This window comes from Drosophila mauritiana, unplaced genomic scaffold (genome assembly GCF_004382145.1).
Source record: "Drosophila mauritiana strain mau12 unplaced genomic scaffold, ASM438214v1 Y_32, whole genome shotgun sequence".
NCBI classification, from domain to species: Eukaryota; Metazoa; Arthropoda; class Insecta; order Diptera; family Drosophilidae; genus Drosophila; species Drosophila mauritiana.
Genome location: NW_022881578.1, coordinates 29629 through 48157, shown reverse-complemented (window position 1 = coordinate 48157; position 18529 = coordinate 29629). Strand labels below are relative to the sequence as shown.

General features: G+C 38.6%; 2 long non-coding RNA genes across 3 annotated transcripts; both read right to left on the bottom strand.

Moving 5' to 3' along the window:
• Positions 1-756: 756 nt before the first annotated feature.
• On the bottom strand, positions 757-1460 carry LOC117150107. 2 transcript variants are annotated; one of them, XR_004460673.1, is made up of 4 exons: positions 1358-1460; positions 1122-1296; positions 934-1018; positions 757-876 (listed from the first exon to the last, which is right to left on the bottom strand). It is a non-coding gene; the product is annotated as an uncharacterized LOC117150107 (long non-coding RNA). The 2 variants fall into 2 exon arrangements; XR_004460674.1 differs by having other exon boundaries at positions 1384-1449.
• Positions 1461-13007: 11547 nt separating this feature from the next.
• LOC117150099 lies at positions 13008-13598 on the bottom strand. The gene is made up of 3 exons (XR_004460663.1): positions 13431-13598; positions 13243-13327; positions 13008-13185 (listed from the first exon to the last, which is right to left on the bottom strand). It is a non-coding gene; the product is annotated as an uncharacterized LOC117150099 (long non-coding RNA).
• Positions 13599-18529: the final 4931 nt, after the last annotated feature.

The window sequence follows — 18529 nt, the reverse complement described above, 5'->3', positions numbered from 1 at the left end:
GTCAGTTCAGATTATAAAACCGACAGAGACGCGCGCGCAACCGTAGCTAAAAGTGAAGCCAGCAGCAACAACAACAACTAATGGACGGTCAGAACGTGAACCAAAGCAGAGGATGGGCATCGGTTTTATCCATCTCATCGGACGATAGCAACTGCTCATCCTCGCCGCCATCAGCTATAGTCTCATCGCTGGATACCAGTCATCGCTCAACTATATTCTAAAATTACTAAACCAAAACTATTTTCTCCTATTCTATAAGCTATTTCCTAATTAACGTAATATATCTAAATTCAAACTCCACATTTGAACCATGGCGCGCGCAAAAAAATCGCCGCCATCAGCTATAGTCTCATCGCTGGATACCAAATCATCTTTAAAATATATTTTAAAATTACTTACCAAAACTATTTTCTTCCATTCCATAAGCTATTTCCTAAGTAACGTAATATCTAAATTTAAATTTCACACTCGAACCATGGCGCGCAAAACTGCCGCCAAATATTTCAAAAATGTCTCTTGCAAATTTAAACTATAAATTAATACTTGTAATTATGGCACGCATTCTGCAGCCAAAAAAATCCGAAAATGTAATTTGCCACAAATTGTCACTATATATTTTTTAAGCAAAAATTAGAGGACAATAAAATGACAACGTCACTAGACGTTGAAAATATCTATATAAAAAAAAAACTGACCAACCTAATTAGCCTTCACAATTTAACTAAAGCAATTAAAACCAAATATACATGTATTTACAATTAATTCCTAATTAATTAAGGTACAAACTACAAACTATGACCGACGGAGACGCATGTCGACCTGCTTCTCTCTTGACAACAATGATACATTTCCTCTTCTCATGCTAAACGTAAAATCCTGAGGAAAAACAAACCAATTAGAGGGACGGTACAAAAACCTAAATAATACCCTCACCTCAACGCATCCGGATTATAAAGCCAACGACAATGCACTCCAGCTGATCCTGAGAAACGATACGAAAGAAAAAACCAACCAAGGCCTAAAAGATGAATCGGAAGATCGATATGAAAAGGATTAGCGCGGCAGAAACATGATGAATAAAAGGCGACTCGCTGCAGCAATTTATGCACAACGTCACTTACCTGAAATTTCACGACGCACGGTCCTTTGAAGTATCCATTATCACCGCTGAAATCTACATAATTGATGCCCTGCAAAAGATGGGCCAACAACGCTGCTTCCGCGTCGATCAGGACACTCTGCTGCTCCCATAAACTTCCAGCTTGACGAGCGCCAACAGAGAGCTGACGCTAAAACCTAAAAGCAAACAATCAACAACAAATTAAACAACCAAAATTAAATCAAATAAAGCACTTACCGCACCGACCGCAGACAATGGCTTACCTACAGCTTATGCATTAGACAAGAGGAGATGGGCCCACCAATCGTAAAACAAAATCGCCAATTTTTGCGACTTTTAACACAAAAAATCGACAACATTACGATGCCGTCTCCACCTCCTGATGCCACTGCTTCAATAAGGATCACTAGCGCAGAGCTGACGCCACACAAATAAACCGCATTATTTGTCCTCAAATTGTATACTTTTCCTCAGTATTACAAAACGTACCTGAAAAACAAAATATTAATGCAACCATAAAAACAATTAAAATACTCACCACCAGATTAGCTTCCACCTAATGTACCAGAAAAACAAAAACAAAAATTAATGCAATAATTATAAAAACAAATAAATTATAAATATAATACTTACCTCCCACCAAATGTACCTGAAAAAACACAAAATTACACAATCACAAAATCAAATAACAAATATAATTCTCACCCAATCTCTAATTTTACTTCCATTTCCATGGCTGCTCCCATAAACTTCCAGCTTGACGAGCGCCAACAGAGAGCTGACGCCAAAACCTAAAAGCAAACAATCAATCAACAACAAATTAAATATTTCTCCTCAGTATCGTATCTTCAACGAATTTTCCGCTAACCTGCAATAAAAGGAAAATCAATAAGAATTCGATACAAAAATTACTCAAGAGCATATAGACAATAACAAACCGGACAGACAAAGTAGCAGATGATAATAGACGGCTCCATCCTGCTGATATCAAGCACGCAGCTCCAGCTTCCAAGACTACAACTATTGAAACAAGGGAACACAAGCTATTACTGGGAAATATATATTTATAATATAATACTTATCTAATTGCCAACTTGATGACTCCAAAATCGCGGCATTCCAGCTGCAATAACAAAATAACAAGGGCCTCCAAATTAGAACTCACAAAACGTAACTGAAAAGCAAAAAAAATCAACGCAATTATAAAAGCAATACAATACTCACCCCAGACTAGCTTCCTCCTTAAGTACCTGAAAAACAATAACAAACGCAACTATATAAACAAATATAATACTTACCTTAAATTAAATTCCACTCAATGTACCTGAAACAACAAAAATTAATGCAATCATAAAAAACAAATTACATATATAATACTTACCAAATACTATTCTTACATTCATTTCCATGCCTATCACGTTGCGGCGGCCCTCTTCAACAAATCTCGAACCGGCGGCCCCAAGCTGCCAATCCTGACGCTATGGCCACAAGACGCGGGGCACCTGGCTTTCCTCTGCCACGAGACGAACGCCACCACCATAATGCCAGCAGCTCAATAAAAATGCAATGACAGCTGCGTGGGATTACTCTTCGAAACTCCTCTTCCTGACGACCGGCAATTTGCATCTGCAATACAAACGAACTCATTAAACAATTGCATAAATCTGCCACTGACGATATAACGGATCTTCACCAAATGACGGCGGCGCGGGATGCTGCTACCGAGAACAATTCAACTGCAACTCCGGCCGGACAAACTTGTTGCAAGTGGCCCACTTCCAGCGGCCGCAACAGTCCACAGCCAACACACAACAAAAACTCACCTGTAATGACTCCTTAGGCCACAGCAAAGACACTAGAATAACAAGATGCGTAACGGCCATACAAATTTTTGGCACGCGATTTTTTGGCCGTGGCTCTAGAGGTGGCTCCAGGCTCTCTTGAGTTTTTGTTCGAGAGAGAAAGAGCGGAGAGCGCTACAGCAAACAGCTCTTTTCTACGCATACAGTGATAGGATACAACTGTATGTGTGCACACGTATGCTCATGTATTGTAAATTTGACAAAATATGCCCTTTACCTTAGAAGTTCGTTGACTTTAAATCTATATTATTTTTTATCAATTGGCACCATGCGAAAAATTCTTGTTTTGCATTGCCTTAACGTTATTATTATTTAAATAAAGCTTAGAAATAGTAATAGACGAATCTATGTACATCACAAAATAAATTTCGAAAATGACTTTATATTAGAATACTTGTCATTAGGGTATTCAGCTTGCGGCGTGAGAAAAATTAATAAGGCAATGATTGTTGAGTGCTTGTGTCCGCACTTCGTGCCTGACGATATGACTTTTGCAACGAACTGTTTTCATATTTTTATTTATTTTATTAATTTTTATTTTCTACTACGTATTATTATTTTTTATGAAATATTATTATGAAATATTATTATTTTTATTATTTATTAATAAAATTATTATTTTTATTATTTATTAATTAAATTATTATTTTTTTATGAAATTAAAAAATAATTATTATTTTTATGAAATATTTATTTCTCAATGTTATGTCTTCTTTTTGGAAAATTTATGTTTCAAATTACAGTAGTTATAATAATTTCCTTTGTATTTGCTTTAATTATTATTATAATAATTATTATAATAGTCAGGGAATTTTTATTTTATTTCATCATATTGCTACGAAATTGGCCACAACTCCAAATATGTAAATTCGTTTCTTCGATCAGAATTGATTTCGGCCCGAAAATCGTCTTCTAGCACAGCACGCACACATATACGCGTTTTCGTCTCTTGTTTTTACTCACGCAAGCAAGCAAATTCTATTTTTATATTTCTTACGCTCTCAACGTGAGCGAGCGGAAAGAGAGCAAATTTGGCCTTCACCAAAAAAGTGGCTGCATAGTGCCAAACGAATGTATGGCCGTTACGCATCTTGTTATTCTAGTGTCTTTGGCCACAGCGACTCGATGCTTCCGTCCTTCTGGCGGGGGTATCTGAAAAGAAATAAATCACACAATGTTTTAATGTAAAAAAAACATGCAAGACGATAATGTTACCAGTCCATGTCTCTGTCTATAATCTAAAGCTTACAAAAAAAATTCTAACTTATATTATATTTTTTTTCACATATGAGTATTGCAAACATTTAATTATATATACGTGAACATTTATCTATTTGATTAAGCCGCAATTATTTTGCGCTTGCTCTACTATTTAATGTTGAACAATACGATTTTTTTGAGGCGGATGCTTTAATTAAGGATACTTTCACTTGTGGTTGTAACGTTATAGAAAAGCATTCGCTTTTCTATTTCAGTTTACGTGTTTAAGAGTTACTAATGCCATTTCAAATTGATCATGTCGATCACTAAGCCGAGGATAAACTAATTAACTACGTTCTCATTATTGTTATGTTCAGCTCAAGTTTCTGCATCCATGTACATATACATATGCTTATAAAAATTCAGACGCGCTGCCCTACTTCCCTATTCCATCGAATCGACGATGGCGCGTGTGAGACACCCATCGATGGATCGACTCCATTTCATTTAACTATGTACTTGTCGCATTACGAATGTATTTGACCACTGTACGTGTCTGTCATATTATTAGCATGGTTTGACCACTGTGCTTGCAAGACGCAGCTGCGCAATGAGTTTGGTATATTGTGAGGACATTCTTAGAATTTGACTACAACGTAGAATATGACTGGAGCCAAAGTACCGTTACGAGTGAGGCGACGGCGTTGTCGCGCTGTCGGCAAGTGTAGTCCAGCTAGCGTGTGTAAAGGATAGATCGATGCGTAGAAAATATGGTCAGTTGCATACAGACGATCGCGCACGCCGGTTGGAATTCGCTTCACTCGAAAAGTTTATTTGCCAATATGGAAGATCAGGCTCAAGAAAATGCCAACGCTGCGACATCAGAAGTGGGATCTGCTTTGCCTACAAATATCACCGATGCATACCTGGCAGCTTTACAAGTGCAAAACAACAACCTATTGGAGATCATCAAAAATATGCAGACACCAAAGGCATCGGCAACTGATGAAAAGGGAAAACATATAACTCTCCCAAAGTTTCATCCTGAGGGAGCTGGTGCAGATGCCTCAGCTTGGTGTACAACAGTGGATCTCATTTTTGCTGATAAAATGCCCGAAGGTAGCAGCCTGATGATAACTTTAAGTAAGGCGCTAGAGGGAAGTGCATCACAATGGCTGTCCCAAATATGCTTTGCTGGCATCACATGGACACAATTTAAAGAACTCTTCGTTCAACGCTTCGTTGGCATCGAAACGTCTGCAGCCACACTGATGAAAATTTTGAACGGTCGACCAAAGTCTGGAGAAAGTTACACCGAATATGGAAGCCGAATCGTCACCTTACTTATGTCCAAATTTAAATCTATTGATCTGGAGGAAATTGCGGTTTCACTTACTCTGGCTCACATGGCACAAATTGATGACAAATTGACGCGCTGGGTTTTTACAAACAATATTAAAACTCGAAATGACATGCAACAACAACTACAAGCGCACACTTTTAAAAAACGGAACCTTGATGAAGACGCATCTACAACAGACCCGGAGCGTAAAAAGTCTAAGTATCTCTCTCAAGTGGAATGCAATTATTGTGGAAAGACTGGACATAAATATGCTGAATGTCGTGCTCGGCAGAGGTCACAAAATCTAGGAAGAAGTCGCAACTGAAGTTCAACACAAGGATCAAAAGACCGATTAACAGTCAAATGTTTCAAATGCGACGAGCTTGGGCACTTCGCATCCGCCTGTCCAAAAGGACGATCACGAGGAAACGACCAAGTAACCGAGAAACGTGTTGACATCTGTACTGTAGCTTCACCATCAGGAATAGTAAGAAGTTCAACCGGTGAGTCCGTTCCATACTTTTTTTGATTCCATATAGAAAGAGGGATTACCGGATGTGTTCATGGAAGGATGAATTAGTGGTGCTGTGCTTATGAGTGGCAAATTCTAGCTACGTAAAGATTTGTAATTTTAATTTTATAAATAAAAAAGACTCAATGTAAGAAATAAGATTCAATATAGGCGACCATGTCTTGCTCAAGAGTGAAGAGTGGCATCAAACAAAGCTAAACCCAAGGTTTGGGGCCATATGTAATGGCGGTAAGCTTGATGGTGACCGATATGTGTTGAGATCTTTGACAAGCAAGAGAACGTATAGTAGGCCCACGAATAGTTATGGTCGATGCCTGTTGAGGTAGACGCAGACCAATGCGAGAGATCGCCGACTGAGGCACTCGTAGAGACCAATGTGAGAGATCGCCGACTGAGGCACTCGTAGAGACCACTGCGAGAGATCGCCGACTGAGGCACTCGTAGAGACCATATACTCTGAGTTAATTATTCACAAAGCTACAGCTATGAGTGTCCGGAGAGACCATGACGCATGAGGATGCGTGAGATCGTTGCAAGGAGTGCAGCAAGAGCCTGACAGTGTGACATAATAGAGACAAAAGAGAGAGAATGGTAAGGTAAAGAATGAAAAAAAGAAAGAAGTGAGGCAAGAGATACGATTACTGTTTGATCAAAAGAAATGAAGTCATAAAATGTAAAATGTGCGGGCACTGGTATACTTATCAGAAGTCGCATCAAACACCACCTTTACAACAGAACTGAAATGGACTACCTGCAATCCACTTCCATAAGCATGCAATCCAGCAGCGGCCCGTCACTCTGGCCGCAGTCTACTGCCCACCTCGTTTTGTAGTTTCTGAGGACCAATTCTCGTAATTTTTCAACTCACTCGGTGAGCGATTCATAGCGGCCGGTGACTACAATGCCAAGCATACGCACTGGGGATCACGTCTTCTGAACCCAAAGGGCAAACAACTATACAACGCGCTCATTAAGCCGCGAAACAAGCTCGATTATGTGACTCCGGGTAGGCCTACATACTGGCCAGCAGATCCAAATAAGCTACCGGATCTCATTGACTTCGCAATAACAAGAAAGATTCCAAGAAATAATATTACGGCCGAGTCACTTGCAGAACTATCATCTGATCACTCTCCAGTTCTACTTACTCTCTGGCACCGACCACATATAACTGAGCGGCCCTACAGGCTGACAGGCAACAGGACCAACTGGGCAAGGTACGCGAAATATGTTTGTACTCACATGGAACCAAATCAAACAGTATTCACCGACGAAGATGTTGATCGCCTGGTCAAATCGATAGAGGAAACACTTGTTGCTGCAGCCAAGGCCTCTACACCTCCAGACACACACAAAATGACAAATCAAAGCAAGACAAATCGTGAAATCGAACAGCTAGTACTTGAAAAACGAAGACTAAGAAGAGAATGGCAGAATCATAGATCCCCAACGGCTAAAGAACATCTAAAAATAGCAACACGGAAACTAGCCAGGGCACTTAAGCTTGAGGAAGCCAACGCCCAGCATCTATATATCAAACAACTATCGCCCACCAGCAAAAGGAACCCTTTGTGGAAAAAATGATCATAGAACTCCCACCGTGTGCGGTTCTGACCTTATGCCATCTCTTCAACCAAAGACACTAGAATAACAAGATGCGTAACGGCCATACAAATTTTTGGCACGCGATTTTTTGGCCGTGGCTCTAGAGGTGGCTCCAGGCTCTCTTGAGTTTTTGTTCGAGAGAGAAAGAGCGGAGAGCGCTACAGCAAACAGCTCTTTTCTACGCATACAGTGATAGCATACAACTGTATGCGTGCACACGTATGCTCATGTATTGTAAATTTGACAAAATATGCCCTTCACCTTAGAAGTTCGTTGACTTTAAATCTATATTATTTTTTATCAATTGGCACCATGCGAAAAATTCTTGTTTTGCATTGCCTCAACGTTATTATTATTTAAATAAAGCTTAGAAATAGTAATAGACGAATCTATGTACATCACAAAATAAATTTCGAAAATGACTTTATATTAGAATACTTGTCATTAGGGTATTCAGCTTGCGGCGTGAGAAATATTAATAAGGCAATGATTGTTGAGTGCTTGTGTCCGCACTTCGTGCCTGACGATATGACTTTTGCAACGAACTGTTTTCATATTTTTATTTATTTTATTAATTTTTATTTTCTACTACGTATTATTATTTTTATGAAATATTATTATGAAATATTATTATTTTTATTATTTATTAATAAAATTATTATTTTTATTATTTATTAATAAAATTATTATTTTTTTATGAAATTAAAAAATAATTATTATTTTTATGAAATATTTATTTCTCAATGTTATGTCTTCTTTTTGGAAAATTTATGTTTCAAATTACAGTAGTTATAATAATTTCCTTTGTATTTGCTTTAATTATTATTATAATAATTATTATAATAGTCAGGGAATTTTTATTTTATTTCATCATATTGCTACGAAATTGGACACAACTCCAAATATGTAAATTCGTTTCTTCGATCAGAATTGATTTCGGCCCAAAAATCGTCTTCTAGAACAAGTACGCACACATATACGCGTTCTCGTCTCTTGTTTTTACTCACACAAGCAAGCAAATTCTATTTTTATATTTCTTACGCTCTCAACGTGAGCGAGCGGAAAGAGAGCAAATTTGGCCTTCACCAAAAAAGTGGCTGCATAGTGCCAAACGAATGTATGGCCGTTACGCATCTTGTTATTCTAGTGTCTTTGCTTCAACGCTATTACGAAACTTGGATACTATCCCCAAAGGTGGAAAAAGGCGGTTATAGTAATGATTCCCAAGCCAGGCAAAGACAAAACGCAACCCTCATCCTACAGACCAATCAGTCTCCTAACGTGTCTCTCGAAACTGTTTGAAAAGGCATTTTTAAAACAACTAACTCCCTACTTAAGAAGGCGAAATACAATACCATCGCATCAGTTTGGCTTTCGCAAAAATCACGGAACGATCGAACAGGTCAATCGCATCACAAACGAAATTCGTACCGCTTTTGAGCACCGGGAATACTGTTCAGCTATATTCTTAGATGTTGCACAAGCATTTGACCGAGTCTGGCTGGAAGGACTAATGTACAAGATAACAAAACTGCTTCCCCAGAACACGCACAAAGTGTTCGAATCGTATCTCTTCAAAAGAGTGTTCTCAACCAGGTGTAACAGTTCAACTTCACACGACCGCGTTATCAATGCTGGAGTCCCCCAAGGTAGTGTACTGGGCCCCGTTCTTTACACCCTATTCACAGCAGACATGCCTACAAACTATCAGCTCACAACCTCTACGTTTGCTGACGATACCGCAATACTTAGCCGATCTAGATGCCCAGCAAAGGCAACAGAGCAACTTGCCTGCCATCTTAAAATAGTGGAAAGATGGTTTGCGGACTGGCGCATTAAGATAAACGAGACCAAAAGCAGACATGTAACCTTCACACTGAACAGACAAACCTGCCCACCCTGTACCCTGAACAATACACTTATGCCACAAGCAGACGTTGTAACATATCTCGGCGTTCACCTAGATAGACGCCTCACCTGGCGGCGACATATAGAATCTAAGAGGACTCATATGAAGCTTAAAGCAGCCAATCTTCACTGGCTTATTAACTACAACTCTCCCCTTAGTCTGGAATACAAAGTACTCCTCTACAATACCGTGCTGAAACCCATCTGGACATACGGCTGTGAACTATGGGGAAACGCTTCAAAAACCAACATTGAAATCATACAGCGAGCTCAGTCCACGATTCTGCGAACTATCACTGGGGCACCATGGTACCTACGCAGCGAAAGCATCCATAGAGACCTCCACATAAACCTTGTCAATGAGGAAATTCAGATGAAAAAAAGTAAACATCAAGCAAAGATCGCCGCACACGAAAATCCTCTCGCGAAGTCGCTTTCGCGAGTCTACAGTCAGAGCCGACTGAAGCGCAAAGATTCTCCAGCCCAGCAAAGAAATCCTAGGGCCGTCTCTAACTAATACAATTATTTCACATTGTAATTAATATAAGTTATATAATAAGATTTGAATAATTATTGTTAGTCTCACAAAAAGAGAAGATCCAATAAATAACGCAATAAGTTTAAAAAAAAAAAAATTAATAATAATATGTAAATTGCAAAAAAAAAAAAAAAGCTTGAGCAAGGCAAGGGATGTCGATATTTTATTTGATAAAAATGTTTCGGATATTGATGAAATAATGAAGTGAAGTTGAGGAATATAAGGAAAGCAACAATAGGGCGATACCAAAGACACTAGAATAACAAGATGCGTAACGGCCATACATTCGTTTGGCACTATGCAGCCACTTTTTTGGTGAAGGCCAAATTTGCTCTCTTTCCGCTCGCTCACGCTGAGAGCGTAAGAAATGTAAAAATAGAATTTGCTTGCTTGTGTGAGTAAAAACAAGAGACGAGAACGCGTATATGTGTGCGTGTTGTGCTAGAAGACGATTTTCGGGCCAAAATCAATTCTGATCGAAGAAACGAATTTACATATTTGGAGTTGTGGCCAATTTCGTAGCAATATGATGAAATAAAATAAAAATTCCCTGACTATTATAATAATTATTATAATAATAATTAAAGCAAATACAAAGGAAATTATTATAACTACTGTAATTTGAAACATAAATTTTCCAAAAAGAAGACATAACATTGAGAAATAAATATTTCATAAAAATAATAATTATTTTTAATTTCATAAAAAAATAATAATTTTATTAATAAATAATAAAAATAATAATTTTATTAATAAATAATAAAAATAATAATATTTCATAATAATATTTCATAAAAAATAATAATACGTAGTAGAAAATAAAAATTAATAAAATAAATAAAAATATGAAAACAGTTCGTTGCAAAAGTCATATCGTCAGGCACGAAGTGCGGACACAAGCACTCAACAATCATTGCCTTATTAATTTTTCTCACGCCGCAAGCTGAATACCCTAATGACAAGTATTCTAATATAAAGTCATTTTCGAAATTTATTTTGTGATGTACATAGATTCGTCTATTACTATTTCTAAGCTTTATTTAAATAATAATAACGTTGAGGCAATGCGAAACAAGAATTTTTCGCATGGTGCCAATTGATAAAAAATAATATAGATTTAAAGTCAACGAACTTCTAAGGTGAAGGGCATATTTTGTCAAATTTACAATACATGAGCATACGTGTGCACACATACAGTTGTATGCTATCACTGTATGCGTAGAAAAGAGCTGTTTGCTGTAGCACTTCGCTCTTTCTCTCTCGAACAAAAACTCAAGAGAGCCTGGAGCCACCTCTAGAGCCACGGCCAAAAAATCGCGTGCCAAAAATTTGTATGGCCGTTACGCATCTTGTTATTCTAGTGTCTTTGGTTTGGGAAGAGTAGCGCAGTACCACTTAGGGAAATTAAATTACCAATGATCTTTTCGGATGGCTCATAATCCATTTTAGTTGCAACACTGTCACCTCACGACTGACCAAGCGCGACTAGACGAACGCGAGAGCTGCTCTCCGCTTAAATTCAATTAAAATACGACAGCGAATGCAGTTGAGTGCGTTTTCACGGGGCTACTTCTTTATTACAGCACAAAGGCCTGAAAGGTATGGTGGCCAGAATCAGTAGATTGGCATTTGGAAGCTCCAAATATTCTACTGACAATGTATATAAACTTGACGTTTATTACAAGGCCTGTTTTATATTTTGTAAACTCTAGCAGCTCTATCAAATATAAAGTTTTTTTTTTTGTAAATTTTATTAATTGTAATCTACAGCATAAGCATACCAATATATACATTACTTATACATTACTTTACAATTTAAACTACTTTAACAATATTTAATTGTTTTTTTTTTATTTCATGAAAAAATAATTATAATAATCTCGATGGGAGAGCCTTCTTTTTCTCGGGGGGTGGATAAGCCTTCTCGCCAGGGTGTTGGGGTGGGAACCTACCTAGTCGCCGCATATTACTTTCCGCATGGGTCCTCAATACAATACAAAAATACTAACTTGAACATTTCTAGTATTTCTGCCCGATAGACGATAGGCTGTCGGCAAAAAAGATAATAGCCGATAAGCCCGCCAAAAAAAAGGCGCGAAATATCGATAACGAGCTGCAGGGAAATTGATAGCATATCGATATTCCGCCGTGCCTTTGAGCTATCGAAAAAGCCCGCCTACGCGCCTAGCCCAATTTTGCAAGTCAGTTCAGATTATAAAACCGACAGAGGCGCGCGCGCAACCGTAGCTAAAAGTGAAGCCAGCAGCAACAACAACAACTAATGGACGGCCAGAACGTGAACCAAAGCAGAGGATGGGCATCGGTTTTATCCATCTCATCGGACGTTAGCAACTGCTCATCCTCGCCGCCATCAGCTATAGTCTCATCGCTGGATACCAGTCATCGCGCAACTATATTCTAAAATTACTAAACCAAAACTATTTTCTCCTATTCTATAAGCTATTTCCTAATTAACGTAATATATCTAAATTCAAACTCCACATTTGAACCATGGCGCGCGCAAAAAAATCGCCGCCATCAGCTATAGTCTCATCGCTGGATACCAAATCATCTTCAAAATATATTTTAAAATTACTTACCAAAACTATTTTCTCCCATTCCATAAGCTATTTCCTAAGTAACGTAATATCTAAATTTAAATTTCACACTCGAACCATGGCGCGCAAAACTGCCGCCAAATATTTCAAAAATGTCTCTTGCAAATTTAAACTATAAATTAATACTTGTAATTATGGCACGCATTCTGCAGACAAAAAAATCTGAAAATGTAATTTGCCACAAATTGTCACTATATATTTTTTAAGCAAAAATTAGAGGACAATAAAATGACAGCGTCACTAGACGTTGAAAATATCTATATAAAAAAAAAAACTGACCAACCTAATTAGTCTTCACAATTTAACTAAAGCAATTAAAACCAAAAATACATGTATTTACAATTAATTCCTAATTAATTAAGGTACAAACTACAAACTATGACCGACGGAGACGCATGTCGACCTGCTTCTCTCTTGACAACAATGATACATTTCCTCTTCTCATGCTAAACGTAAAATCCTGAGGAAAATCAAACCAATTAGAGGGACGGTACAAAAACCTAAATAATACCCTCACCTCAACGCATCCGGATTATAAAGCCAACGACAATGCACTCCAACTGATCCTGAGAAAGGATACGGAAAAAAAAGCCAACCAAGGCCTAAAAGATGAATCGGAAGATCGATATGAAAAGGATTAGCGCGGCAGAAACATGATGAATAAAAGGCGACTCGCTGCAGCAACTTATGCACAACGTCACTTACCTGAAATTTCACGCCGCACGGTCCTTTGAAGTATCCATTATCACCGCTGAAATCTACATAATTGATGCCCTGCAAAAGATGGGCCAACAACGCTGCTTCCGCGTCGATCAGGACACTCTGCTGCTCCCATAAACTTCCAGCTTGACGAGCGCCAACAGAGAGCTGACGCCAAAACCTAAAAGCAAACAATCAACAACAAATTAAATAAACAAAATTAAATCAAATAAAGCACTTACCGCACCGACCGCAGACAATAGCTTACCTACAGCCTATGCATTAGACAAGAGGAGATGGGCCCACCAATCGTAAAACAAAATCGCCAATTTTTGCGCCTTTTAACACAAAAAATCGACAATATTACTATGACGTCTCCACCTCCTGATGCCACTGCTTCAATAAGGATCACTAGCGCAGAGCTGACGCCACACAAATAAACCGCATTATTTGTCCTCAAATTGTATACTTTTCCTCAGTATCGCATCTCCCACGAATTTTCCGCTAACCTACAACGAAAGGAAAATTAATAAGAATATGATACAAAAGATAATTAATTAAGGACAAGGCAAACCGGACAGTCAAATTAACAGGCGACAACAGGCGACAACAGGCGCCAACAGGCGGTTCCATCTTGCTGAAGATAAGCATGCAACTGCTTTTTCCAAGATTGTAAACTCTGAAATAAGGAAGCCCAAGCTAATACTGGGAATTAATTACTTTAACAAAACACTTATCTAATTGCCAACTCGACCTGCCTTCTCTCTTGACAACAATGATACATTTCCTCTTCTCATGCTAAACGTAAAATCCTGAGGAAAAACAAACCAATTAGAGGGACGGTACAAAAACCTAAATAATACCCTCACCTCAACGCATCCGGATTATAAAGCCAACGATAATGCACTCCAACTGATCCTGAGAAACGATACGGAAAAAAAAAACCAACCAAGGCCTAAAAGATGAATCGGAAGATCGATATGAAAAGGATTAGCGCGGCAGAAACATGATGAATAAAAGGCGACTCGCTTCAGCAACTTATGCACAACGTCACTTACCTGAAATTTCACGCCGCACGGTCCTTTGAAGTATCCATTATCACCGCTGAAATCTACATAATTGATGCCCTACAAAAGATGGGCCAACAACGCTGCTTCCACGTCGATCAGGACACTCTGCTGCTCCCATAAACTTCCAGCTTGACGAGCGCCAACAGAGAGCTGACGCTAAAACCTAAAAGCAAACAATCAACAACAAATTAAACAAACAAAATTAAATCAAATAAAGCACTTACCGCACCGACAGCAGACAATGGCTTACCTACAGCTTATGCATTAGACAAGAGGAGATGGGCCCACCAATCGTAAAACAAAATCGCCAACTTTTAACACAAAAAATCGACAATATTACGATGCCGTCTCCACCTCCTGATGCCACTGCTTCAATAAGGATCACTAGCGCAGAGCTGACGCCACACAAATAAACCGCATTATTTGTCCTCAAATTGTATACTTTTCCTCAGTATCGCATCTCCCACGAATTTTCCGCTAACCTACAACGAAAGGAAAATTATTAAGAATATGATACAAAAGATAATTAATTAAGGACAAAGCAAACCGGACAGGCAAATTAACAGGCGACAACAGGCGCCAGGCTCCATCTTGCTGACGATAAGCCTGCAACTGCTTTTTCCAAGATTGTAAACTCTGAAACAAGGAAGCACAAGCTAATACTGGGAATTAATTACATTAACAAAACACTTATCTAATTGCCAACTCGACCTGCCTTCTCTCTTGACAACAATGATACATTTCCTCTTCTCATGCTAAACGTAAAATCCTGAGGAAAAACAAACCAATTAGAGGGACGGTACAAAAACCTAAATAATACCCTCACCTCAACGCATCCGGATTATAAAGCCAACGATAATGCACTCCAACTGATCCTGAGAAACGATACGGAAAAAAAAACCAACCAAGGCCTAAAAGATGAATCGGAAGATCGATATGAAAAGGATTAGCGCGGCAGAAACATGATGAATAAAAGGCGACTCGCTTCAGCAACTTATGCACAACGTCACTTACCTGAAATTTCACGCCGCACGGTCCTTTGAAGTATCCATTATCACCGCTGAAATCTACATAATTGATGCCCTACAAAAGATGGGCCAGGACACTCTGCTGCTCCCATAAACTTCCAGCTTGACGAGCGCCAACAGAGAGCTGACGCTAAAACCTAAAAGCAAACAATTAACAACAAATTAAACAAACAAAATTAAATCAAATAAAGCACTTACCGCACCGACAGCAGACAATGGCTTACCTACAGCTTATGCATTAGACAAGAGGAGATGGGCCCACCAATCGTAAACCAAATTGCCAATTTTTGCGACTTTTAACACAAAAAATCGACAATATTACGATGCCGTCTCCACCTCCTGATGCCACTGCTTCAATAAGGATCACTAGCGCAGAGCTGACGCCACACAAATAAACCGCATTATTTGTCCTCAAATTGTTTACTTTTCCTCAGTATCGCATCTCCCACGAATTTTCCGCTAACCTACAACGAAGGGAAAATTATTAAGAATATGATACAAAAGATAATTAATTAAGGACAAAGCAAACCGGACAGGCAAATTAACAGGCGACAACAGGCGCCAGGCTCCATCTTGCTGACGATAAGCCTGCAACTGCTTTTTCCAAGATTGTAAACTCTGAAACAAGGAAGCCCAAGCTAATACTGGTAGTTAATTACTTTAACAAAACACTTATCTAATTGCCAACTCGACGACACTAAACCCGCGGCTCTTCCGTTGCTATGTTCCAAAAACAAAGGGCCATATTAATGCAACCATAAAAACAATTATAATACTCACCACCAGATTAGCTTCCACCTAATGTACCTGAAAAACAAAAACAAAAATTAATGCAATAATTATAAAAACAAGTAAATTATAAATATAATACTTACCTCCCACCAAATGTACCTGAAATAAACACAAAATTACACAATCACAAAATCAAATAACAAATATAATTCTCACCCAATCTCTAATTTTACTTCCATTTCCATGGCTGCTCCCATAAACTTCCAGCTTGACGAGCGCCAACAGAGAGCTGACGCCAAAACCTAAAAGCAAACAATCAACAACAAATTAAATAAACAAAATTAAATCAAATAAAGCACTTACCGCACCGACCGCAGACAATAGCTTACCTACTGCCCATGCATTAGACAAGAGGAGATGGGCCCACCAATCGTAAAACAAAATCGCCAATTTTTGCGCCTTTTAACACAAAAAACCGACAATATTACTATGCCGTCTCCACCTCCTGATGCCACTGCTTCAATAAGGATCACCCGCGCAGAGCTGACGCCACACAAATAAACCGCATTATTTGTCCTCAAATTGTATACTTTTCCTCAGTATCGCATCTCCCATGAATTTTCCGCTAACCTACAACGAAAGGAAAATTATTAAGAATATGATACAAAAGATAATTAATTAAGGACAAAGCAAACCGGACAGGCAAATTAACAGGCGACAACAGGCGCCAGGCTCCATCTTGCTGACGATAAGCCTGCAACTGCTTTTTCCAAGATTGTAAACTCTGAAACAAGGAAGCACAAGCTAATACTGGGAATAAATTACTTTAACAAAACACTTATCTAATTGCCAAATCGACGACACTAAACCCGCGGCTCTTCCGTTGCTATGTTCCAAAAACAAAGGGCCATATTAATGCAACCATAAAAACAATTATAATACTCACCACCAGATTAGCTTCCACCTAATGTACCTGAAAAACAAAAACAAAAATTAATGCAATAATTATAAAAACAAGTAAATTATAAATATAATACTTACCTCCCACCAAATGTACCTGAAATAAACACAAAATTACACAATCACAAAATCAAATAACAAATATAATTCTCACCCAATCTCTAATTTTACTTCCATTTCCATGGCTGCTCCCATAAACTTCCAGCTTGACGAGCGCCAACAGAGAGCTGACGCCAAAACCTAAAAGCAAACAATCAACAACAAATTAAATAAACAAAATTAAATCAAATAAAGCACTTACCGCACCGACCGCAGACAATAGCTTACCTACTGCCCATGCATTAGACAAGAGGAGATGGGCCCACCAATCGTAAAACAAAATCGCCAATTTTTGCCCTTTTAACACAAAAAAATCGACAATATTACTATGCCGTCTCCACCTCCTGATGCCACTGCTTCAATAAGGATCACTAGCGCAGAGCTGACGCCACACAAATAAACCGCATTATTTGTCCTCAAATTGTATACTTTTCCTCAGTATCGCATCTCCCACGAATTTTCCGCTAACCTACAACGAAAGGAAAATTAATAAGAATATGATACAAAAGATAATTAATTAAGGACAAGGCAAACCGGACAGGCAAATTAACAGGCGACAACAGGCGCCAACAGGCGGTTCCATCTTGCTGAAGATAAGCATGCAACTGCTTTTTCCAAGATTGTAAACTCTGAAATAAGGAAGCCCAAGCTAATACTGGGAATTAATTACTTTAACAAAACACTTATCTAATTGCCAACTCGACCTGCCTTCTCTCTTGACAACAATGATACATTTCCTCTTCTCATGCTAAACGTAAAATCCTGAGGGAAAAACAAACCAATTAGAGGGACGGTACAAAAACCTAAATAATACCCTCACCTCAACGCATCCGGATTATAAAGCCAACGACAATGCACTCCAACTGATCCTGAGAAAGGATACGGAAAAAAAAGCCAACCAAGGCCTAAAAGATGAATCGGAAGATCGATATGAAAAGGATTAGCGCGGCAGAAACATGATGAATAAAAGGCGACTCGCTGCAGCAACTTATGCACAACGTCACTTACCTGAAATTTCACGCCGCACGCTCCTTTGAAGTATCCATTATCACCGCTGAAATCTACATAATTGATGCCCTACAAAAGATGGGCCAACAACGCTGCTTCCACGTCGATCAGGACACTCTGCTGCTCCCATAAACTTCCAGCTTGACGAGCGCCAACAGAGAGCTGACGCTAAAAACTAAAAGCAAACAATCAACAACAAATTAAACAA